This window comes from Crinia signifera, chromosome 1 (genome assembly GCF_055691185.1).
Source record: "Crinia signifera chromosome 1, ASM5569118v1, whole genome shotgun sequence".
Lineage (NCBI taxonomy): Eukaryota > Metazoa > Chordata > Amphibia > Anura > Myobatrachidae > Crinia > Crinia signifera.
Window position 1 is genome coordinate 93,238,784 of NC_139217.1, and position 26,860 is coordinate 93,265,643.

Here is a 26,860-nt window from a genome sequence, read left to right on the forward strand (position 1 = left end):
CCGCGATTCGCGGCACCCACCCCCGCGACCCCCCCTCCCGCAATTCGCGGCACCCCCCCGTGATTCGCGGCAGCTCCAGAATTAAATTGCACATGGAAAACACTGACATGGCTATGGTCGACAATGAAAAAGGTTGACATGAGTTTTTGAAGTTTTTTTGTAATTTTTTGAATATTTTCATATTCATTCTCATGTGTCGACATGGACACCAATGAAGTGCCACACTTATGTCAACATTTACATGTGTTGACCTTTCTGTGTTGATTTTTTTCTTGTGGCGATTCGCGTCACACCCCCTGCAACCCCCCCTCCGGCAATTCGCGGCACCCCGGCACCCCCCGCGACCCCCCCTCCCGCAATTCGCGGCAACCCCCCACCGGAACCCCCATGAACCCCGCTCTCCCGCGATTCGCGGCACCCACCCCCCGACACCCCCCCCTCCCGCAAATCGCGGCACCCCCCTCGATTCGCGGCAGCCCCAGGATTAAATGGCACATGCAAAACACTGGCACGGCTATGGTCGACAATGAAAAAGGTTGACATGAGTTTTTGAAGATTTATTTCATTTTTTGAATGTTTTCATATTCATTGTCATGTGTCAACATGGACACCAATGAAGTGGCACACTTATGTCAACATTTACATGTGTTGACCTTTCTGTGTTGATTTTTTCTTGTGGCGATTCGCGTCACACCCCCCCGCAACCCCCCCTCCCGCGATTCGCGGCACCCCACGTGACCCCCCACCTCCCGCAATTCGCGGCAACCCCCCACCGGAACCCCTGTGAACCCCGCCCTCCCGCGATTCGCGGCACCCAACCCCGCGACCCCCCCTCCCGCAATTCGCGGCACCCCCCGTGATTCGCGGCAGCTCCAGAATTAAATTGCACATGGAAAACACTGACATGGCTATGGTCGACAATGAAAAAGGTTGACATGAGTTTTTGAAGTTTTTTTTTTTCATTTTTTGAATATTTTCATATTCATTCTCATGTGTCGACATGGACACCAATGAAGTGCCACACTTTTACATGTGTTGACCTTTCTGTGTTGATTTTTTTCTTGTGGCGATTTGCGTCACACCCCCCCACCCCCCCCCCACAACCCCCACTCCCGCGATTCACGGCACACACACACACACCTCCCCCGCGATTCTCGGCACCCCACCCCGTGACCCCCCCTCCCGTGATTCACGGCACACCCCCGCGACCCCCCCTCCCATGATTCACCGCAACCCCCGCCCCGTAACCCCCCCTCCCGCGATTTGCGGCACCCACCCCCGCGACCCCCCCCTCCCGCAATTCGCGGCACCGCCCCGCGATTCGCGGCAGCTCCAGAATTAAATTGCACATGGAAAACACTGACATAGCTATGGTCGACAATGAAAAAGGTTGACATGAGTTTTTGAAGTTTTTTTTTCATTTTTTGAATGTTTTCATATTCATTCTCATGTGTCGACATGGACACCAATGAAGTGCCACACTTATGTCAACATTTACATGTGTTGACCTTTCTGTGTTGATTTTTTTCTTGTGGCGATTCGCGTCACACCCCCCCGCAACCCCCACTCCCGCGATTCACGGCACACACACACCCCCCCCCGATTCTGGGCACCCCACCCCGTGACCCCCCCTCCCGTGATTCACGGCACACCCCCCGCGACCCCCCCTACCATGATTCGCCGCAACCCCCGCCCCCGTAACCCCCCTCCCGGGATTTGCTGCAACCCACCCCGCGACCCCCCTCCCACGATTCTCTGCAATCCCTCCCCTCCCGCGACTCGCAGCATCCACCCCCCCACAACCCCCCCTCCTGCAATTCGCGGCACCCCCCGCGACCCCCCCTCCTGCAATTCGCGGCACCCTCCGCGACCCCCCCTCCCGCGATTCGCGGACACCTAAGTTGCAATACAGGCCATCTTTCATACAATTCTAACCATATTTCTCATATACAAACGTTCACAAATTAAGGGGGCGCAGCCCCTTACGACGGTGTGAAGAGCACCCGTAGGGCGCGATGAATCACCTAGTATATATATATACGTTTAGTAGTTGACTGGCACTCTCATTGATGGGGTAATGCGCCGAGGTGCCTTCCTCTGAATTGAATATAAACAGCAGGGTTGTTCTGAGAGTCCAGTGGGGACCCCCAAAGTAACAGGCGGCACTCAATCAGCTGGATACAGAAAATCCAATTTTTAATGTGCAGTAGTTAGACATATACAAGCATAATGCCGACGTTTCAAAGCCGGAGAGGCTTTATCTTCAAGGCTTGTGCAAAGAAAAAGTGCAGGTGATGCTGTGAAGAGAAAAAAAAATCTAAGCCACGAGTGCCGCACCACAAAGTCTCTCTCTCTCTCTCTCTCTATATATATATGTATGTGTGTGTGTATATATATATATATATATATATATATATATATATATATGTGTGTTAAACATACACACACAAATTTATATCCGTGCCTTAAACTAAAAGGTTCTTAGTACAGTTTGCCTTACTTGTGTTGCTGGCAGACAGGCTGTACACTGGCAGCATAGGAGAGAGCCTGCAGGTTCCTCTCTGTCTCTTAGCAGCACACCTCCGATGGCTCCATTAGCTTAGGCCAGAATCCCGCCTCCTTCTTTCCTCCAGTGCAACCATCCTGCAAGCTCAGCCAGTCACTGCAGGGTGCATCATCAAATACTATTGGACAGCTGAGCCGTTGCTCAGCTGTCCCGTTCTGCTAGGCGGTGCCGGCTGTCAGTCAGGGGCAGCAGGGAGCCGGGAGTGCAGAGCCGCAGATCTGAGCAATAACAGCGTTTAGATCTGTGGTGGGTGGCGCCGGCTCTGGGTGGGGATCTGAAGTCAGTGACAGCGGGGAAGCCGTTCTTTAAGCTGCCGCCTGCTCTGTCATACAGGATGACAGGCACGGCGCGGATAGGAGCCGCAGCGCACAGCAGCAGGGTCAGCAGAGTAGGGAGAGGCTGAGCGCCTTTCCAGCCCGGCGCCTCCCTGCTTTGCAGGCTCTGCTGAGTGGCTAGCGCCGGCCCTGCCTCTTCCCTCATGGGCACTTCCTTCTTTTACCTAAACCATCTCCATTCTTCCTTCCATGCAGGGCCGGTGCAAGCCTCCCCCCCCCCCCCACCCCAGGCAAATCCCCTGCCCACCTGCCGCGGGGGAGATTTCAGCGGGTGGGCAGGGGGTGCGGACAATACTGCACCATGGGGTGGGGGTGCGGCCGACACTGCAGTGTGCGCCCGCAACCCCTGTGTCCAAGAGGGGGGGGGGGCTGGAAGCTACGCTACCTTTCTCACCTGCTCCCAGTCCCCGCGGCGCTTCCTGCTTTCTATAGTATGGGTACCTCTATGGTACCTCTCCTCCTCGGAAGCTCAGTACCGCCCTCCAGTGGCCCTGCTTCCATGGCATCTAATCCTTTGGTTTTATGCCACCATATTACTTATTTTAGTATTGTCAGCTGATAACTGTCTTGAACTGTACAGCCCCGTAGACACGGGGCGACCCAAACTCTCTTGTTAAGCACGATCGCTCAGCACAAATAGCAGCACACCTGTGATGCACCATGTGATGTGTGCTGAGTGATCTGTGCAGAGCAGGGTGTTGCCTATTGTTTATAGGCAAAGCCCTGCAATCTAGCAGGATAGATAGTGCAAGCACTGTCTATCTATACAGGCATGTGACCCATTATGCTGTGCTATCAATGGAGGGAAACCATCTGGTTCTCCCTCATCAATGGCAAATCTATTCTGTATCGACCATAAACCATTGATGATTATGAATCATCAATGGTCGACTACCATCCCTAGTGACTGGTCCCTTCTCAGTCACCTTTTCCAGTGGAGGCCTTTCAGTTACTAGGAGTAGATGTATAAAACCTTGGAGTGAGCTAGACTGTACAGACTGATACAGACTGTATGAAAAATTACAGTTGGGAGCTGATTGTCTCCCCAAGGTTAGATACGTTTGGGTTAGAAATGAATCAAACCTTGGGGAGACAATCAGCTGTTAATTTTCAAACCCAGCCTGTACCATGGCAGTTAAGGCTCCCATACACTATGTGACCTTTCCTACGGGAGAAGCTGCATCCAATTCTCTTTAAGCCACCCGGGCATGCTATCCCCGCTCCCTGCCGCTGGGAGGGGGGTCTTATGTGCAGCACGTATGATCTATGAGTCCGATCTGATGTGCACAGGACCATGCATCAGGTTGGATGTCAGACACATGCTATTTGGGCCGATTTTACCCTTTTTCTCATCCCGATCTTCTGGAATCAAGTGAAATCGTTCCCAACTTGCATTGTGTATGGGGCCTAGGAGCTGGTTGGTTGCTGCTTTATCTCTTTCCACTTTATCACGTCTCCATCGTTATCTGCCTCTTATCCCTGTGCAGGCCTTTCAGTGACTAGTACCCAGTTCCCACCCTCTTATCCCTGTCCTTTCAGTGACTAGAACACACCCACTTATCCATTCTTGTCTACCTGACCCTCTCCATGTGGGAGAAAACGCTCTGGTACTGGACTTCCCTGGTAATGTATGATTGCCATCAGGGGCGTAACTACAATGATGTGGGCCCCATAGCAAAAACTTGAAAGCCCCCCCCCTACCCCGAAGGGGGGTGCAGAAGAAAGTGAGAGTGTTAAGCCCCTACACATGGGGGAGATATATTGCTCAGCCATATATGGCTGAGCAATATATGGCTGAGCAATATATTGCTCAGTTTCTCCTTTTCATCAGCGACCAGAGATGGTCGATGAAAGGGAACCTCTGCCGGTGGTGCCGCAGAGATAGCTCCTGCGACCAGCGATTAGAACGGGGCTGAAAAAGGGAGCACGCACCCGGCGATTTATCGCCGGGGCACACTCCCATCACTGGCAATATGGTCGCCTGCGACCATATTTCCAGTGATTTCAGCCCCTATCGCCCCGTGTGTACACAGCTTAAGAGAGGGTGTCGGGAAAAGAGAAAGGGGTAGAGGGCTTCATGGAAAAATAGGGAGAAATAGGGAGAGGGAAGGAGAGAGGGCACTGACTGTACCCATGATGAGGACATCACTGTACCTATGCAGGAAGTAGCCACTAATTGACTGTACCCATGCAGTAGGGCTGGCAATGTGCCAATGCAGAGGGGCAGAATTTTACTCATGTAAGAAATAAAAAGTGTACCCACTACCCAGGCATGCAAAAAGCAGCCACTGATTTCCTGTACACATAGAGGAGTGTGGGCAGTGTAACCTGTGGGAGGGCAGGGTGGGTAGGTACCCATGCAGATATAGGCACTGAATGACTGTTCCCTGTACCCAAATCCATGCAGGATGTCAGGAAGCATACCCATGTAAGAAGAAAGGACTAACTGTAGTGTACTGATGTGTAGAATGTACCAATCATATACACATGCAGTAGGACATGCACTCTGCCCATGCAGGAGGTGAACAGAGAGTGTATCCATACAGAATGCAGACACTGACCCAAGCGGGGACTGTACCCAAACCCATATAGTAGGAGGGCTGTCACTTCAGCGTACCCATGCAGGAGCCAGACACTGCCTGTACAAGCTGCGAATACAAGGGACGGGCAGAGTACAGATGCAGGAGGACGGGCACTGTAGCCAGCCTGTGTCCCCTGCATATGTATGCTCCGTGTGAGCCAGGGGGAGCGAGCGCAGCAGAGTGGAAAACGCAGCTAAGTGTGGAGCAAGCTGGTCAAGAAGTGTTCTGTAAGCAGGAGGAGGGAGCGGGGCATCCTGTGTAAGCTCCGTGGAGTAGAGCGGGCGGGGGAGCAGGGGGAAGGAGGGAGAGAAGAGCAAGCGAGGGGGATCAAGATGGCGTTACCTCTGGCAGCACTGTCTCCTCTCTGTCAAATCTTCACACTGCCGGGTGCCCGCCGCAGAATCTCTGAGGCCCGTTTTCCTCACCGCTGAGCCAGGTCACTGCACGGCACATAATAGCCGGCAGTTGCTCCAGTGCTGGGTCCCCTGCCGTGCTGCGTCTGCACACCTCATAGAACCGGATGATGCTCAGGTCAGGCGCTTTGTATTTGGCGCTGGGGCTGGTCACAGGAGAGTGACGTTAAGCCCCAGGACACAGGGGGAGAGAGACTGAGGCAAGAATACGTGGACCGCCTCCGGCTTCAGTGCTGCGCTGTCACAGGGACATGGAACAATGGCAGAGGGTGCAGGGGATTGCTAGCTTCTCCTCGGGCCCCCCCAGCTGCCGGGCCCCATAGCAACTGCACCCCCTGCACCCTCTATTGTTACGCCACTGATTGCCATCACCTGTGGTCAGGGTCGGATAAAGCCTTCTGGGGGCCCGGGGCACTTTAGACAGAGGGCTCCCTCCCTCTTGTCATTACTGGCTGCAAACTGCATGGGAGAATATTACACTGTCAAAACAGAGTAAAGGCAGTATAAACCATACTTGCCGACTTTTCAGCTGCCCTCTCCGGGAGAGGGCAGCCAGCTCTGGTAGGCAGGGGGGCGGGGCCACATCCGGGGTGAAAAAGAGGCGGTTCGGGGTGTGGCCACACGGATGCTGCCCTGTTGGGGGGCGTGCCTACTGCGTCGCATCATTTTAGCCCCGCCGTGCAATGCCGGTATTTCAGGCATTACACATCGGGGGGCGGGGCTAAAATCCTGCGATTGCGGCATTTTACCCGCGGACCCCCCCGCCGAGGGACACATCGCGGGAAATGGGGGGGATATGCGGGAGGATTGCCACCCTTTCCGGGGGGCCGGGAGGGGGACCCGATTCCGGGAGGGTAGGCAACCCTGGTATAAACTTCAATGGGTAATTGCAGGGGGGGGTGTAATATAAACATAAATATATATTTATATTACCCCCCCCCCCCCTGCAGTTACCCATATATATATAAAATAGCACATGAAAAGCCTGTCTTTGTCCCTCTGTACCTTACTCTGTATGAGCCCTGACAGGCTCAGCACTGCCTCTGATTAAATATCCTCCGATGACGAGGCCACTACTGCTGTCTTCCATGGGCCTGAAAAGCATATGTTGAGCTCCACCACACAGAGCTCAGCACAAATCTCTCAACCTCTGACCTCTTGTGCAAAGTATCATGTGACTTAGTCAACTGCAAGTAATGCACTTATGCAGTCAGCGTGCCTTGGCTCCCGATGCACAGCACCATTAATCATTGTCACATTGACAGATAGGTGAAGCTAGCACTATCCCACTGCCATGCACAAAACCGACCAGGAGCTGCTCAGATAACAGTGGTAATATATATATATATATATATATATATATATATATATATATATATATAGGGGCGAAAAAACACATGAACTGTTATATACATGGTTGTTTATATATATATATATATAAAAACAACCATGTATATAACAGTTCATGTGTTTCTTCGCCCCTCCCATCCTGCATTTGACCCTGTGTGTAGGCCTTGCAGCGGTGACTAGTTTCCAGTTCCCAGGCTGCCAGTAGTGACGCGCTGCTGAGTGCATAGAGGGAAGTGAAAATGAAATTGCCTTGTTCCGAGAATGGCTGGGCAGAGGGGCGGTCTCACCAATAGGAAGGCAGCAGTGGGGCCTGCGCCCCGCCCCGCCCCCTCCCCTCCCCAGCCCTGTGCTGCTGCCACTGCTGCTGCTGAGCAAACACGAAACAAACAAATCCGGGGAGGGGGCAGTGTGTGCCTGAGCGGCGCCGCTACTCTCACTTTCCTCTCCTTGTTTTGCTTTCGATCTGGAGCCGTCACTTTTAGTTTTGATCCCGCGATCAGTCGCTGCTGGTATGTAACTTGCGTTGCACAACGCCTGGGAGCACGCATCCATTGTAGCACCCTTTAGTAGTCAATAGCCGGAGTGGCGATACTGTAACCTTGCCCTGTGTGTCTCTGCGGCGGGCACCTTCCATACGGCACACGCAGGAAGCGCCCGGGGGGATGGGGGTGCGCAATAACATGCCAAAGAGAAAGAGGGAGTGATACTGTGCCAGGGGCAGGGGTGGGGGCTGGGGTAATGGGAAGTTTTAATTTCGCTTTTGGATTTGGGAGCTGCTCTTGTCCTTGGTCACCCTCCAGGGGAGGCGACACTTGTGCCATTGCTCCAGGATCGCTGAGAGGACCTGTGGAGATGGCATACTTGCTGGATGCTGGGCAGCATATGGGCAGGAGTGCTGGGCAGGCAGCAGCCCCCAGCTGACACATTGCCATTTACGGCATGAGGTAAAATAATCCCCCAAAATAGGTCTGCTCTGTGTGCAGTGTGCCTATGACTGGTCTGGGGCAGGAGCAGAGCCCCTGTTGCGGGTGCTGGGTAACATGGAGTGGGGCTGGTGGTTTCTGCATCATTTGTGTTTGTGTGACAAGTAACCATTGTTATTCCTGTGTCACTGCGTTGTGCTGCAGCTGTGTAACCCAATGGATGTGCTGTCACTTCTGTAGTGTCCCTTACTGTGGTGACAGTGCCTGGGAGCAGCCAGTGTAGTTGTGTGCATTGACTTGGTTTCCCCCTCACAGCTGATGAGGTATGTACAGCAGGATTGTCATTTGTGCTATGCATTATGCTGCCATATATCTGTGCATCTGACAGGGCTCCATAATGGCATGTATCTTCTGGCTCCTATACATCTGTCCCTATGGCTGTTTGTGCATGTCACAGCCTAGTATCAGCAATGTCAGGTCTGTGCTTGTCTGACTCTGAGGCCTGTCTGAGCATTGGCACTGGCAGTGCTGCTAGGTTGACACTGGCTGCTTCTTTCCCATTGAATAAACACAACTCTGTTGTAGACACCCACGTTGTTACATATAAGTGTATGTGTGTGGCCTGTCTCAGACTATGGTGCAAGGCTTCGAGGTACTGAACTGGTTAAAGAGCTTTGAAGCTTCTCTCTTTCACTCAAGTAAGTTTTGTTGACTGATGCCTCACACAGCCAATGGGACAGCTGAGCTAACTGGATATCAGCCAATGACAGCTCTTGTTACACGTCAGTGTGGAGGAAGGCCTCTGTGCTGGCAACTTGTAACAAGCAGGGGGGATGGGAGGTGCAGGCTCAGGCTTGCTGACTGTGCCACCAATTGCTTCAGCCTAATAAAGGCAAAAGCTTTACTTCAACATTGTTTTACAGGCAGCAATATTCATGTCTAGAAGTTGAACTGTATACTTTAGATGACTTTTTTGTTATTATAATATTACAATTGCATAATGAAACAAGGGAGTTATGCCCGGCCATTAGCAAAGTAGAAGCTGGCAGCATTTCACATGTTGGGAACAGTTCAGCAATTACAACCTTAGCTGTCATGTATGTCAGTGCTTTCAATATGTACTGTATGGAGAAATCTATGTCATCTCAAGTACTCAAGGTACACCGTTGTACACAGCATTTTAAAGTATTACAATTTTCCATATGTTGGGTACATTATTTATTTGCAGCATTCGTTTTCACAATATGTAATCCAGTTGCTTGCTTGCATTTTTTTGCTAAGAGACATACACACGGAACGATTTCAGCCCTATTTCGAAGCGACCAGACTCCGTTTGTATGTCCTGCAGTGATGGCGATGTGTGGTCCTGTGCATAGCCATCGCCCGCAGGGAAAGACAGTGTATGCCCTGGCTTTCCTGCTCGATCTTTAGGGTTTTGCCTATATAAATAATGGGCAAAACAACGCTCAGCGAGCTCGCTACTGCCGAGAGATTTGGCGAGCGATCATGCTTAGCACAGAGGCTTGTGTCGCAGCTTAAGAGGGGATGCAGTCAATTTCCTGGCGTTCAGAATCCTGACCGCCGAAATCCCCAAACTTTCTCCCTCCGTGGGTGTCCACTACACCCATAGAGGGAGAATAAATTAGCGTGCAGAGCATAGCGCCCCCCCCCCCCTTGACGGGATTTCGGGATTCCATACCGAATCCCTTTAGAGTGCTCTATGATTTAAAGCATTGTTTTTATTTGTAGTTGTTTATAAATATTTCTGCCAATTAAATGTGCCTTTATATCAGTGGTTCTCAACTCCACACAACTACCCCAAACATGTCATGATTTCTGTCTGTGGAAACAGGAAGGATAATTGCTGACCAAGAAAAAAATAGATGATTTGACCTGTACATGATTAAAGATCTCTGTAAAATGACTGGTTACATGGTACTTGAGGACTGAAGTGTAGGAGCGCTGTTTTATAATAAGCGTAGCCTCTTCTATGTAACATACATACTTATTATATAATCCTTACTATCTAATTAAAAAATAAAATTGTCATTCATTACCTAAACCGCAATCTTACCCCGACTTGGGCATTTATGTATGCAGCCTATTAATGCTGCAAAGAAAAATCTGTGAGTTTGGTGGCCATACACTAGTGCGATTTGGCTTCTTTGAGACATTGGGAGAAAGTGGCCATATATGTGTTTGACATCCGGTCCAGTGCGCATGGGAGTTGGATATCGGACCTGCTGCACGTCCGACTCAGTTTCCTGGCAGTGGGAATTGGAATCGCATGCCGTGCAAAAGGACTGCTTTTGATATAGTGGCATCACATGCGACTACTCCCCTAGGAGAAGTCACATAGTATATAGGGGCCTAAAGTGCAGTATATAGCCGCAACGTACTTGGTTCGAAATGAATTGACCCCTTTAATGTTAGTTACTGATCCATTATTGATACAAATTACAAACTATAAATCTTTATATCTGTATTCTGATTACCTATGGTGCCTTGGCTCAAAAAAGTTTGGGAACTACTGGTGTAATGGTTCAATTCCCACCATGGCCCTAACTGTGCAGCATTTGTATAGTCTGTGCTTGCATGGGTTCCCCCCCAGAATCCCAAAATACACTGGTAGGTTAATTGTCTCTCAATAAAATGAACCCTAGAATGTCTATGTGTGCGTGTACATGTGGTAGGGAATATAGACTAAGCTCCACTGGGGCAGGGACAGATGTGAATGTTCCAATATTAACTGTGGTGCTGAAGAATATGTGCGCACTTTATAAATAGCTGGTAATAATTAATAAATATTAAGCCTAAGCATTTGCCAGTACAATTATCTATACTGGTAGCTTACATGATCAATCACAGCCTCGGCGCGGCTCTCACAGGATCTCCTCCTCTTCCAGGGGACCCTGCTTGGGTGACTCCGGCAATCTCAACAGGCTCCGCTGCTCCTACGGAGACCTTGCCCCAACTCCATGTGCTCCATGAAGCACTCCCATTTCATCTCCAGTATATAAGTAATTTACTTATTTATATACTACAGCATGATTAATTTACAGATTGTATGCCTTCTCATGGTCACTTTGTGCAGCTGTCTGTTGGCGCGAAATGCCTGGAAGTGGAGTCTGAGTGGAGCTTTATTAACTTAGTGTTGGCGACGCTTCTCTCTTCTGAGGGATAACGTCCTCCAACTAATTCATATTTCTTAACAGAGTTCCATTATATGCTATATTGATATATTACATATAGCTCCACTGTGCTTCCTATGCACTTTTCCTTTGCTGGGAATATTTAAGGTTTCTAATTATTTTGTCTGAGTGTAAAGAAATTAAAAACTGATTAAGCTAGAGAGTTAGAGACTGGCGCACTGCTGTCAGCAAGATCCAAAATATGTGATGTTGGATGGGTTTGTGGTGGTATTTATCTGGGTAAAAGTGATTTTGGGACGAGAATATCCTGAATGACTACATCAGTGGTTCTCAAGCTGTGTGCCGTTGCATCCTGGGGTGCCCTGAGTTGGTGCTCCAGGAGTAAATCAAATTCAAAATGGTAAGAGGCAAAACTAGTGCTTTTGGCTTCCCATCATAAAATATATAGACAAATAGGAGTGAATCCGGTCCCTCACCACATACTGTAACTGGATTCAGTACTGAATCCCGGCGTTCAGAATCCCGACGCCGGAATCCCGACAAGGGGGGGGACGTGGATCGCCCCCCCCCCCCCTTGCAGGCTCGCTGCACTCGCCACGCAGCGGGCCCGGTGCCTCGCTACGCTCGGCACACTAATTTATTCTCCCTCCAGGGGTGTCGTGGACACCCACGGAGGGAGAATGTGTCGGGATTTCGGTGGTCGGGATTCTGAACGCCGGGATCCCGACCGCCGGGATTTTAACTGCATCCCCTGTAACTGAACTTACGGATGACATACTGCATAAACAAGTTTACTTCAATATTTTTATTTCTAAATTTCTCAATAAGAAACTCTTGACTTAGGGGTGCCATGAAAAAATTTCTAATACTCTAGGGCACAGGGATTCTAAAAAGTTTGAGAACCACTGGACTACAGATCGCTTTGATGCACCATACATACAACTACATATTTTATAGGTGTTCCGCTATTTGTACAACCAACTGTAATATCATTATTTAAACTAGCTGAAGAAAGGCCCACTGGGTATTTTTTGACTTTCTTAATATATCGGCAGAATATTTTATTGCTCTTTACAATTGAGAACGTATTTTTTCCTAGCTGTGTTGATCAAGAGGAAGTTTAAAATACAAGTGTTAACCTTTATGACAAAAATCTCATCCCTGATATCATGCTGTTAATTGGATTAAAAGAGAATGGTATTTATGGGGCGATTTTGGGCACTTTCTAAGCGATCTGACTATATTAATATCCAGCCTGCTAGGTTCGGGCCTATGTTCTCACCGGAGAACACTGGTCCTGACAGATCGCTCAGCGCACATCGCTGTGCGACGCAGTTTGCTGAGCGATCAAGCGTGGCTCAGCAAAATCTCCCCGTGTGTAGGACCTATTCGGTTTTTTTTGGGGGGGGGGGGTTCGTCCCCAAGCGCTGATCAGCTCTCCCTTGACACTGCTGCATGTATGGAGGTAAACTGTATTTATTTATTGTATGTTTGTTGATGAGGCATTTTGAATGGTTGTCATTGAATGGTAGTAACAGCAATGTATTCTTAGAAGTGACAGTAGAAGCTTATTTGGAAAATATAAACCTACTGTACTTAATAATGTTATTACAAATGTTGGTGCTATACATGAAATATTACAGAATTCTGAAAATTGGTGTAGTTGTAGTGGTAGATATGACTTCTTTTACCCTTATCTAGGCCCTGCAGTCATATTCTGCAGATGGCTATTAGTCATGAGCTAATTGGTGACTAAAAAGCCTGATAATAGATGCCTGGAATTAACGTGTACATAACTGTTTTACTTTAAATCTTTTTCTACTAGCAACTGTCCAGGTGTCAGTCTCTAGCTCTGTTACTGTACTATCTCATGTTAATGAGGCTGAACAAAGTGTTGTTGTAAATGTTATTCTGATAGTAACAATATGCTTTTTAAAAAAAATATTCTATTGTGAGACCCTTTTTATAATAGTTCTATGTGAAATCCTGGGGTGTAAAAGTTTATACTTGCACAAAGGGGTATGGATACGTAATAGTGTGGGATGCCTTTAGTTGGTGATTTGGATACCATGGTTAAAATCTTGTCGCTAGAATTCCGGCCAGAGGCCACATAGCCGGGATTCCTACCTGGGTCTCACATAGTGTTAAGGTGCCCATATACTGCTGCGACGTCTCGCAGCAGTATTCGGACACCCGATACCCCTGCAAGCCGCTGGGACCTTCCCGGTGGCAGGGACGCATGCGTTCCGTTGTGATGATCGCATGCGTCCCTGCTTCCCGCTCGCCCCAGAACGGGTGGTCGGACAGCCAGCCGGTCTGACCACTTAGTCATGTCCGATGCACACGGAACCGCGCATCGGACCCGACTGCATATCAGGGAGAGTCGATTTGGTCAGATTTAACGGGCCGATTGTTCACAATCGGACCAAATCGCCTCAGTGTATGGGCGAACGGGGGAAAGGGTAATTGTACTCTTCCAGCCTCTGATCATTGGAATGATCCTGTTCATCTTCTGACCAACTGGCATCCCAACCGCTGGACTCGTGTCTGTAAGGGCTATTTCACACGCTCTGGCTCCTGCCGGGCGGCGAAACCCCGCACGGCCAAGAACTGTGCCTCACACAGAAGTTTACAATGGCAGCTGTCCTTTTCCAGTGGTGGGATCCGGATGCAACTGGGCGGCCGGGCCATGGCCGTCCCGTGTGAATGGACACAATCATGTCCATTATTAACTACTCTGTGCGGCACGACTTTTGGCCATGCAGGGTTTAGCCGCCCGGCAGGACCTGGAGCGTGTGAAATAGCCCTTAAGGAGCCCATACACGCTCCGTTCGGTACTTTTAAAGTACACATCGCATCGCATGCCTTGTGCATGCAATGCGATGGGATACGATGTAAAGCTAGTACAAAAAGTATGGGCAGCACATACTTTTTGTACTGTACGATGAGATGCGCGGGAGCGCGCATCTCAGAGTACAAAACGGACGGAGCAGAACGAAGCGTGTATGGGCTCCTTAAGAGTTTTAGCTATAAATACATAATATGCTGCACATTCTAAGAAGCCTGTGTCCATCCAATTACTAGCTGGGGTGTGTTTTATTTTTTATTTTTTATTACAGAAGTCAATCCTGATAATCCCAGAATTGAGCATTTTTCAGTCCCTAATCCTGGGATTGGAAAAAATGCGCCGGGATTGGCTTCCCTAACTGCAAGTCCCCATTTTCTTGTTCTGCTCACTTGTATATGTACACTATAGTCAGCAACTGCATTCATAGATAATGATAATGGTAAATGATATTGTGCAGTGTGGATGCACGATCATGTTTGACTGATCCAGTTAACTTCATCGGCGGTGCCGTCAGTTGACTTCTGTGTGCCGGACTTTAGGGGCTGGCATTCCTTACACAATAGGACTTGTCTGACCAGTGAAAGCAATTGTGACCCAAGTTGAGAAATAGTCATATATATTATGCTTGATTTATTTATTATTACGATACTGTCAGGGACAATTTGTAACGGTTGTATTTTCCTGCGCTTCTTTCGTTTCCCAGTTTGCCTGAGTGGTACCATACATCATTTTATCACAAGAGAACATTGTTCTATTTTTAGAATCTGAAACAAGAAGTAACAGTAGTGGAAGGAAGCTAGAACTGTTGTTTTTTTTTAACGTGCGTTGAGATAATAAACCTATTTAATCATTTGTCTATAACCAGGAGATACAGTAAATGTATTATTATAATAGTTGTTGGCCCGCCCTACAGGAAATCTTAAACTGTTTCACTGTTTTTCTGTGATGAAATAGAATCTTATCTGTTCCTGATCATTATGGTATTGTTTAGAGATTTCCATCTAAAAAATTTCACAAAGCCTTAAGTAAATGACTGCTGTTCCCTCACGTTTGGGTACATCCTGTACAATTCAATGGCAGCAGTTTAGAATGTCTCAATCGGTTTTCTGAATGTAGATGGTTTTTTCCATCCTTGAGCAATTGAACCATACCATACCATTTCCATGACTGTTTTCCCTGTACTGTGTAGCTACTTGTACACCTTGATAGGAACATCTAATGTAAAGATTGATGTATTACAGCAGAAATGATCATTTATGTAACCAACATCAACTGCTTATAATGCAAAAGCTGGTGCTGGAATAGTTATCAAATGCTAGTAAAATACTTTGCGCCATGAAAACATTAGTTTAGTAAGCACCTTCTGGGATACAGTACTAAACTTCACATGGTATTCACCTCACTGATGATTTCAGTCCAGTAACATCTTTTTTTTGTTCTCCTTCCTCTGGGAAGGAGAACAAATGTTGTAAAACTACAAATCCCATCATGCTTCGCCACAGTTTTAGCATTCTCTTGGCATGGCATGTTGGGATTTGTAGCTTCACAGCAGGTTTAGAGCCACAGATTGTCCAAGTCTGCTCTAGATACTATATAGAAGATCTCGCATGCAATGTATGGCTAATGTACACAATTTCACAGCAACTTGCCCAAACGTCTGGTCTTCTGTACACAGCCCTATGCAGGGGCGGGCTGGGCCGGGGGGCAGAGTGCCATATGCCCCCCGGGCCGCTTACCCACCCACTGGCTGCGGGCCGTGCTGCGGCTGGATCAGCTTCTCCAGCCCTCCTGCACTGGCCGCGGCTTACAGAACACGGCCGCGGCTACAGGAAAATGGCCGCCGGCCCCCTGCACTGAGGACATGTTCTCAGTGCAGGAGTCCGGCGGCCATTTTCCTGTAGCCGCGGCCGTGTTCTGGAAGCCGCGGCCAGCGCAGGAGGGCTGGAGAAGCTGATACAGCCGCAGCACGGCCCGCAGCTAGCGAGTGGGTAAGCGCTCTCCCCCCCCCCCCTCCCTCACCCCAGCATATGTGTTTCTGTCACTGTGGGGGGCATATCTGGCACTGTGTGGGGGCATATCTGGCACTGTGTGGGGGCATATCTGGCACTGTGTGGGGGCATATCTGGCACTGTGTGGGGGCATATCTGGCACTGTGTGGGGGCATATCTGGCACTGTGTGGGGGCATATGTGTATCTGGCACTGTGGGGGGCATATCTGGCACTGTGGGGGCATATATGTATTTGGCACTGTGGGGGCATATGTGTATCTGGCACAGTGGGGCATATGTGTATTTGGCACTGTGGGGGCATATGTGTATCTGGCACTGTGGGGGCATATGTGTATTTGGCACTGTGGGGGCATATGTGTATCTGGCACTGTGGGGCATATGTGTATTTGGCACTGTGGGGGCATATCTGGCACTGTGGGGGCATATGTGTATCTGGCACTGTGGGGGCATATGTGTATCTGGCACTGTGGGGACATATGTGTATCTGGCACTGTGGGGGCATATGTGTCTGGCACTGTGGGGGCATATGTGTCTGGCACTGTGGGGGCATATGTGTATTTGGCACTGTGGGGGCATATGTGTATTTGGCACTGTGGGGGCATATGTGTCTCTGGCACTGTGGGGGCATATGTGTCTCTGGCACTGTGGGGGCATATCTGGCACTGTGGGGGCATATGTGTCTTTGGCACTGTGGGGGAATATGTGTCTCTGGCACTGAGGGGGCATATGTGTCTCTGGCACTGTGGGGGCATATGTGTCTCTGGCACTGTGGGGGCATATGTGTCTTTGGAACTGTGGGGGAATATGTGTCTCTGGCACTGTGGGGGCATATGTGTCTCTGGCACTGTGGGGGCATATGTGTCTCTGGCACTGTGGGGGCATATGTGTCTCTGGCACTCTGGGGGCATATCTGGCACTGTGGAGGAATATGCGTATTTGGCACTGTGGCAGAATATCTGGCACTGTGGCGGCATTTGTGTCTGGCACTGTGGGGGCATATGTGTATTTGGTACTGTGGCGGAATATCTTGCACTGTGGGGGCATATCTGGCACTGTGGACATCACATTGTGCGGTGTAATGGGCATCATGGTATGGGGCGTAATGGACATTACGGTGTGGGGAGCATTGGGTAATTGCCATCACAGTATGGGGTGTAATGGGCATCAAGGTGTGCAGCATAATGTGTAATTAGCATCACAGTGTGCGGTGTATTGAGTAATTAGCATCGCAGTGTTTGGGCGTAATGTGTAACTGGCATCATGGTGTTCAGCATAATGTGTAATTGGCATTACGGCATGTGGCTTTATGTGTAATGGGTATTACAAGGTTCGCTAAAATGTGCAATCTGCAGGTACACAATACAATCATGGTACAGGCAACGCCCCTTATGATAGGCCACGCCCCTAATTTTTCGGCGCGCCTACGGCGCGCAAAAGCATTCCTTCCGACGGTGACTTGGCTGATTATGGGCCAGTGCTCTGGACTTGCCCCCTAGGCTAAAAGTTGCCAGCCAGCCCCTGGCCCTATGGGACTGAGGGGTAGATTTATCAATTCTTCCCTAACGTTCCTTATGGGCGCAGGTTCGCTTCACCACTTTATCGTGGTGAAGCTCCCCTGCAATTCGCCCAAATTTACCATTAGAGTGTGCTTCGTTATGGGAGTGCGTTATCCCCTGCTGCCGGGGATACGCTGCCTCCCATAACGTTTCCTGCGCTGCCGTCCGCCTGTTATCTGCGCATGCGCAGGATACCTTTTTCTTGCAATACGTACCCAGCGCATGCGCAGTTTTTCTTGTTAGGTGCCGCTTGTTGGTCTCCGGCTTCTTCAGTTTAATACTGCGCATGCGCCGGGTAATGTTTGCCGGGGATGTTGTGTACCCGGCGCATGCGCAGTTTGAATTTGCAAACGCCGAACACCAGTAAGCGGCAGGAGAGACCTGCAGCGCCAGACATTTATGGCGATAAGGACAGCGCCTCAGAGGCGCATAAAGAACTTTCATAAATGAGGTATGCAATAAGCGCCCTGTACTGAAAAAAGTACATGCGCTATCTCTCCGCCCTCGCACCGCCGCCGATATTTTACTAGTCAAGCAGGTTTGATAAATGAGGGGAAGCGCTATCCCCTGCATTAGCGCAGGGGGATAGCGCAAAAACCCCTCTGCGCACAGTCGTAAATCTACCCCTGAGAACTTATATCTGTATCTTCAAGGTGCAGCATATTCATGGACTTTCTTGTGGAGTGAGCGGACATGCAGTTAACTGAATCGGCTTTTATGTAGAGCATACCCATATCTTGTGTCATTTTCTGTACATGTTTGTTTAGTATATTACATTCATATATGTATTTTTACACTTTACAGCTGTAATAAAATAATGCTACTTGTTTCCTAGCACGGCGCCCATCTCGTTGATTTGTATGCCTTAAGTTTAAGGCATACAATCAACGCGATGGACCCGATTTTGTGTCAATCACCAGCTAATTTGCCGGTGAAAGACAAAATCGGGTTGATCGCGGCCCCTAATAAGGGGCCGCTATGCGACCGACGCAATCAACCCGATTTTCCCATAGAGAACAATGTTAAAAAAAAATTAAAGTGAAAATCGGGTTGATCGCGTCGGTCGTGGCCTCATTATAATGGGCCGCGATGCGATCAACCCGATTTTACATAGGTGACAATGTGAAATGGGCCAATATGGCCCATTTCACATTAAATATGGTTAAAAATTATGTTTAATGCCCCCCCCCACTGTTAACGCCACCCCACTATTGATGCCAACCCGAAGCGTGGCGAGCACAGCGAGCCCGCGAGGGGTGGCGGTACGCGTCCTCCGACCTTTTCATACCCCTACTTTCCACGTTGGCGTGGAGTTGATTTTATATAGTGTGGCGAGCGCAGCGAGCCACTGAGCCCGAAGCGTGGCGAGCGCATGCGGATACCTGTGAAGCCCGCGAGGGGACACAGATACCTGTGAAGGTATCCGCGTCCCCTCGCAGGGCTCGCTGCGCTCGCCACGCTTCGGGCTCGGTGGCTCGTTGCGCTCGCCACACTATATAAAATCAACTCCACGCCGACGTGGATAGTAGGGGTATGAAAAGGTCGGAGGACGCGTACCGCCACCCCTCGCGGGCTCGCTGCTCTCGCCACGCTTCGGGTTGGTGTCAATAGTGGGGTGGCGTTAACAATAGGGGGGCATTTGAAACATGAGGGGGGGGTTTTGGGGCTTTTTACATTGAAATCAATGTAAAATCGGGTCTCGGACCATTTTACATTATTTCCAATGTAAAAATCGGGTCGATCGCATGGCATGCGATTTGGTTGGCATGCGATGCGATCGACCCGATTTTTCAGACCCGATGCATACAATCAAAATCGGTGGCGCCGTTCTAAGAAACAAGTACCATAATAATTTGTAGCTAAGGATTACTTTTGTGCCAGTCTGTAATCCCTACTACATTTTAATAGAAGTATATTATTTTTTCGAAGTATTTTGTTGTGTATGTAAATGCTTGTTTTTCTAATGTGTCGCATACATAGGCTTGTATTCAATGTGGCCGGTGAGGGGGTTCTTATGGCGAGGATGGCCATCCTTGCCGTTTAACCTCCTCACCGCTCGCTCGCCCTATTCTATGTTCAGAGGGAAGCCTCACTGTCCACTTCCCCCGACGACAAGGTTCGCGGCTAATGCAGCGAGACCACTGGGTATAGCCGCGAGCCTCCCCAATTTGACAGCCGCGCATGCTGTTTCCACCTCGCTTTTTAGAAATAGCGAAACGGCGAGTGCAGTGGGTCAGTTGAATACTGAGGATGGGCTATGACGGCGAGCAATAGCCACTGAAGTATTAACTTCTCAGAGGGGGGGAAGTCACATACAATCTCCCTAGAGCTCCCCGCAATCTTTCTGTATGTATCATATGCAATCCCAGCAAGGACTGCCAGGTCCAATAAATCTTGATGGCAGCCCTTGTGATCTCGGGCTCCTATCGGATCGGAATCTTTGGTGAAACACATGCGATTTGACAGTTTTCACACGATTTCTCGAAACAATATGTAATAATCAGGTGAAAAGGGCCCAAATCACACTAGTGTATGGGCACCTTTTAGCACTATATTATTAACATCAGAAGTTCCTTATCAATGAACTGCCATTCCTGCTACAATGGAGCTCACAATCGCATGAATACACACACAGAGGCCAATTTACTTAGTAACCAATTAACCAACTAACCTTTGTGCATTTGTACCATGAAATAAAAACAGAGCACCATAAATAAACCTATGTGAACGTAAAAAGGACATAGTTCTACGAGGTCCACACTCCAGCGATAGATCTAAATGACCAACTGATGTAGCAATTTTGGCAATACAGGTTGAGTATCCCGTATCCAAAATGCTCGGGACCAGGAGAATTTTGGATAACGGATTATTCCGTATTTCGGAATCTCCTATATATTTGGCTACATCTGTCACTCAAAGTGGGTGTCTGTGTCTATAACGCTCTGTTCCTGGACTTTCCTCTTAATGTGTGATTGCCTTCATCTGTGCTGAACACCTTTCTGAGAAATTAACCTGTTTAAAACAGGTGATGGCAATCATACATTAAGTGGAAGTCTAGAAACAGAGCATTGTGTCCCTCCTGGAGAGGGTCATGTTGGGAGGTATGTGACAGAGAACCAGCCCAGTGAGCCCACAGACAGTGCCAGACACCTACTGCCTTCCCATGTTGCCCAGCACTGCTACTCCACAGCCACCAGGTGAGCGCCCCCCTCCCGCGATTTGCGGCAAAACCTCCCCCCCCCCGCGCGCCCCCCCTCCCGCGATTCGCGGCAAAAACACCCGCTCCCCCGCGACCCCCCCTACCGTGATTCGCTGCAAAAAGACCCCCCCCACGACCCCTCCCGCAATTCGCGACATAACCACCACCCCGCGACCCCCCCTCCCGCGAATCGCGGCAAACCCTCCCCCGTGACCCCCCCCCCCCGATTCGCGGAAAAAACACCCCCCGCGACCTCCCTCCCGCGATTCGCGGCAAAAAGAACCCCCCCGCGACCCCCCCTTGCACGATTGGCGGCACCCCCCCTGCAACCCCCCTCCCGCGATTCGCGGCACCCCCCCCCCCCCCCCCCCCGCAATTCGCAGCAGCCCCAGGATTAAATGGCACATGCAAAACACTGACATGGCTATGGTCGACAATGAAAAAGGTTGACATGAGTTTTTGAAGATTTATTTTTAATTTTTTGAATGTTTTCATATTCATTGTCATGTGTCAACATGGACACCAATGAAGTGGCACACTTATGTCAACATTTACATGTGTTGACCTTTCTGTGTTGATTTTTTCTTGTGGCGATTCGCGTCACACCCCCCCGCAACCCCCTCTCCCGCGATTCGCGGCACCCCCCGTGACCCCCCACCTCCCGCAATTCGCGGCAACCCCCCACCGGAACCCCTGTGAACCCCGCCCTCCAGCGATTCGCGGCACCCAACCCCGCGACCCCCCCCTCCCGCAATTCGCGGCACCCCCCGTGATTCGCGGCAGCTCCAGAATTAAATTGCACATGGAAAACACTGACATGGCTATGGTCGACAATGAAAAAGGTTGACATGAGTTTTTGAAGTTTTTTTTATCATTTTTTGAATGTTTTCATATTCATTCTCATGTGTCGACATGGACACCAATGAAGTGCCACACTTATGTCAACATTTACATGTGTTGACCTTTCTGTGTTGATTTTTTTCTTGTGGCGATTTGCGTCACACCCCCCCCCCCCCACAACCCCCACTCCCGCGATTCACGGCACACACACACACACCTCCCCCGCGATTCTCGGCACCCCACCCCGTGACCCCCCCTCCCGTGATTCATGGCACACCCCCGCGACCCCCCCTCCCATGATACGCCGCAACCCCCGCCCCGTAACCCCCCCTCCCGCGATTCGCGGCACCCACCCCCGCGACCCCCCCTCCCGCAATTCGCGGCATCCCCCACGATTCGCGGCAGCTCCACAATTAAATTGCACATGGAAAACACTGACATGGCTATGGTCGACAATGAAAAAGGTTGACATGAGTTTTTGAAGTTTTTTTTTTTCATTTTTTGAATATTTTCATATTCATTCTCATGTGTCGACATGGACACCAATGAAGTGCCACACTTATGTCAACATTTTACATGTGTTGACCTTTCTGTGTTGATTTTTTCTTGTGGCGATTCGCGTCACACCCCCCCACCGCCCCCGCAACCCCCACTCCCGCGATTCACGGCACACAAAAACCCCCCGCGATTCTCGGCACCCCACCCCGTGACCCCCCCTCCCGTGATTCACGGCACACCCCCCGCGACCCCCCCTACCATGATTCGCCGCAACCCCCGCCCCCGTAACCCCCCTCCCGCGATTTGCGGCAACCCACCCCTCCCGCGATTCGCAGCATCCACCCCCCCACAACCCCCCCTCCTGCAATTCGCGGCACCCCCCGCGACCCCCCCTCCTGCAATTCACGGCACCCTCCGCGACCCCCCCTCCTGCGATTCGCGGACACCTAAGTTGCAATACAGGGCATCTTTCATACAATTCTAACCATATTTCTCATATACAAACGTTCACAAATTAAGGGGGCGCAGCCCCTTACGACGGTGTGAAGAGCGCCCGTAGGGCGCGATGAATCACCTAGTATTTTAATATTTCAATTATGTATTTTGAAGTATCTTGCATGTATGCTGTATAAACACATAAAATACACACAAATATATTTTATTACCACATAAAATACACACAAATATATTTTATTTGTTCAAAAAACAAGGTTTCAAAACAAGAAACAAAATTTGTGTACTAGCTCAGATATTGAATTTGAATGCCAAGCAATCATTTTCTTGTACATATATAGTGGCAGTTACATGTCATGTCCTCAGTAGTGCTGTTACATATGTCCCCAGTGAGTTTTTAGCAAAAAAATATTATTTTTTTTCACTTTCTGGAATGTATGGTTTTCGGAATAATTCGGATAACGGATACTCGGATACGGGATACTCAACCTGTAATACATAAAACCTTCTTGTGCATACGCACCAACCAGCGACATGAACATTATCAGAAGAACTGATGCAAATGTTCCCACTCAATTTTGTTGTCCTTTTTCAGTGGTTCCTGCCACCAATGTATTGTACAGTAATTTATGTAATCTGTATACTTGATAAGATTTCATCAACATATCTGTATGATCTGTTGATAGATACATTGCAGACATCTTTATCTGTGAAATAAAGGTGAATGACAGTTGGAGATAGATACGCGCGAGCGCTTATCAGGACAGGGAGAAGATGAGAGCGGCTTGATCTATGTACTGTTGGTTGGTTGTGCAGATAATATATTGCATAGTGTGTACTCTACCCAACATTGCACAATGGTCCGATATGACGCTAAAGAGGCATAGACACATGTTGAGATGTGCGCTTAGCGATTTAGGCTAGACCAATTTTTTTTTTTTTAATTACCCGGGGTCTAGATGTTTGGAGGAGCACTAGGAAATGTTGGTTATGTTTATTACGTTATAATGGTTGTGGCTATTTTATGAAAGATCTGGGTGTTCCTGATCGATTGAAATGTCCAATTGCTCCGTATGTATGAACGATATAGAAGACTATGCGCGTACCCGCCGGTCGTTGGTAGAGGTCGATAATCTTTCCTGCATGCAGAAAGATCATAGACCAATCGTTAGCGATGTGTACCAATCTTTTCATGTGTATGCACGATGAACAATTCGGTAAGGCTGATTGACTGGTTCCCTCTCCCCTCCAAGATCGTTAAAGATCAATCGTTCATTTTTAATCGTTTGACACTAATCGTTTGTGCAGGAGTTCAGAGGAAATTGTTAACAAGATTGAATCGTTTGCCAAATCTATCCATGTGTACGCACCTTTAGCCAATGTTTTCAGGATGATTTCTGACATACGTGCCTTATCACATGGGCCTGTAAACTTTTGTAAATTTCACTGGTGGAACTAGGCCTTGAAAAACGTCTTTTTTTTTTTTTTCTACAACCCTTTCCCAACGCTAAAATGAATTCTCGTTCTATACAAGATTGTAGATTATGTGACATGGTAATAACGGTATGGAATACAATTCTACGGAATGACAAAGTAAAAAAAGATCTTACAAATTGTGTTGACAGACATTTGTAGCTATAAATCGGCCTAGAGAAACTTTACATAATCAATATCTTTGCTAATCTCTTCTTATGCCAAGCAAAGGGTTAATGTACTAATTTTTTGTCCTGCCCTGTTAATTTCAGTTTACTCTTTAATAAAGTACTTGTGTATTGTTTCTATTGGCTGATTGCAAGTCTCAACAGCATTGTGAGAAGTGTGTGTAAAATAAGAACGTTGGTTTAAAGAACTTGACATCCTTTGCGTAAAGTTTCAGACTGTTAATGAAGTGGGCTGTGAAGGCACTGGTGGAATTCAAGATTTTCACATGTGCAGGTGCTGCTTTCATGTTCTGTAGTTTCAACATATATAAAGTAAAAAATATGTAGCTACAATTTGATACTAGATCTGTTGAAAAGCTTTATACATGGTATTTATCACAATGGGCCTAATTCAGAGTTGACGCAATGAGTGATGCTCATGCAAGTGGGTGATTATCAGCGGACCACCATGTACCTCAATCGCACTGTGTGTGCGTGTTAAGGGGATGCTTCGATTCAGCTCACAATGAGGATTTAATCGCTTAGGGATTGACCGGAAGCAACCGTTTGTAGGTGTTAACGGGAAGTGGTTGCAAAAAGGCCGGCAAATCCTGGGAATTTTCAGGCCGTGTATCTTCCATCAGTTGCGAAATGTACACAATTGCGAATGAGTTGCAATCGCTCCAGTGGGCGTCTTATTTCATTCCTTTCCAGCAGCTTCACTTGTTAGTATTGGCAGTTATGTAGCCTAGAAAATTGCATTAGTGTACAACTTGAATCAAGCCCATTCTATTTAGTTAAGTAATACATCAACATTATTGTTAGTTATTTATTGAGTCTGTGGATACTCTAGAGTGGGTCCTCTCTGCGCACATCACATGAAACCCAGAAGCTGCAGCAAGACCACCTGAGCGTCTGGACAAATACAAATTGATTGATTGGTCCAATTAGAAAGGGGGAGGTTCTAAAAACAAATAATCATCCTATTGAAATATACACAAATGTATAGTTACAAATATTCACTTTCCCCGTCCAGTATAACTACTGGGTGCACAAATGAGTCATTACATTAATACCACAGAGAGGTGAAGTGAATCACATTAATTATCTTGTTACAATGGCTCCTGTCAAGGTATATATTTAACAGCAAGTGAAGTTGAAGTGTGAGGATATGAGCTATGTTTGACACATTGCAAAAATTGTGCAGGAATGATTTGAGGATTATGACAGAGTTCAAGGTTTTGACTTTGCCCCCAAATTTCCCAGATCTCAATCTGATTGTGCATCTGTGGGATGTGCTGGAAAAATCAAGTCCGAGCCATGGAAGCCCATACCTCACAGTCTACAGGGCTTAATGCTGCTGACGTCTGGGTGCCGGAAACCACAGGACACCTTCATAGCTTTTATGAACTTCATGCCTTTATTGGGTTAGAGAGGTTTTGATAAAGCTACCACATGTAGCGAAACGCGTAAGGTATCTGTTGCTCCTCACAACCAAGGACTACTGGATTGCAGACCCGATATTTCCATCTGAACCCCCTCTCCATTTCTCATTTTGGACACAAACCTCAAATCCACCATGGTACCAGGAGGTTGAGGACACTATCCCACTTCATACAATCAGCGGTAGGAGTTGGTAATTTGTGCCATCTGGGGCCACTCCTTGCAAGAACTACTTTTCATCTTGTTCTCCCTCTGGACCGTTATTGTGGGGACTTCTGTTGCTTCCAATGGACCTTTAAAAATCGGGACTCTCCAGGTCACTTCCAAAAAATGTGTGGTTGGTGAGGACTTTGCGCACAATTCACTATCATATTTCATTTATTCAATTTTATTGCTTAACATCTATGTTTTTATCACTGGCTTAGTATGTTTTATAGCATGCATTAATAAATCATTGTAATAGACCTACCAATCTGGTTTTTAAATTCCTATCAGTAGCGCTTCTCAGTTTTTCTTGTGTCTTTTATGAACTTCATGCCTTTATTGGTTTAGAGAGGTTTTGGCATCGCAAGGTGGACCTACATAATATTAGGCAAGGTGGTTTTAAAAGTTATGGCTTTAAGGTGAATATTGCATGGACCTTTTGCTGCAGGAGAAGCTTTGTGCAGTGGGTGTTGGTTCATATTTGGCTTAAGAATTATATACTAAAAATCTGGTCAGTACTCCAGTGCTGCTGTGGTCCTCTATTAATGCTCACAATAGCAGTCCCCAGAAAGGAATAGAAAGGATTCCTTCCTGGCATATACCTCTTGCATACACGTTGGCCACTGACCATGCAGGTGCAGTATCTCGCCAGGGTCCGGACACAGAATTGAAGTTATCGCTTCAGAAGACTTTCAGGGTGGGCTCTTAATGGAGCCTACATCTGACTAATGATAATACATTGCAAATTATGCTTTTTGATATTTGTCCACATGTGTTCATAAATTGGTCCTTAATGTGAGGTGTTTGGAGATGGAGTGTGGGCTAGGATTGGTTGTCATTGTCTAGGAG

At 48.3% G+C, this 26,860-nt stretch overlaps 1 protein-coding gene across 4 annotated transcripts in view; it reads left to right on the forward strand.

Moving 5' to 3' along the window:
• The first annotated feature begins 7,568 nt into the window (after positions 1–7,568).
• IRF2 (interferon regulatory factor 2) overlaps positions 7,569–26,860 on the forward strand; it is a 76,974-nt gene continuing 57,682 nt past the window's right edge. For 2 of the 4 annotated variants that reach the window (XM_083170439.1, XM_083170457.1), the window contains exon 1: positions 7,569–7,755. The gene's annotated coding sequence lies outside the window, so the exon portion shown is untranslated. The other 2 variants (XM_083170466.1, XM_083170446.1) reach the window with 2 other exon arrangements.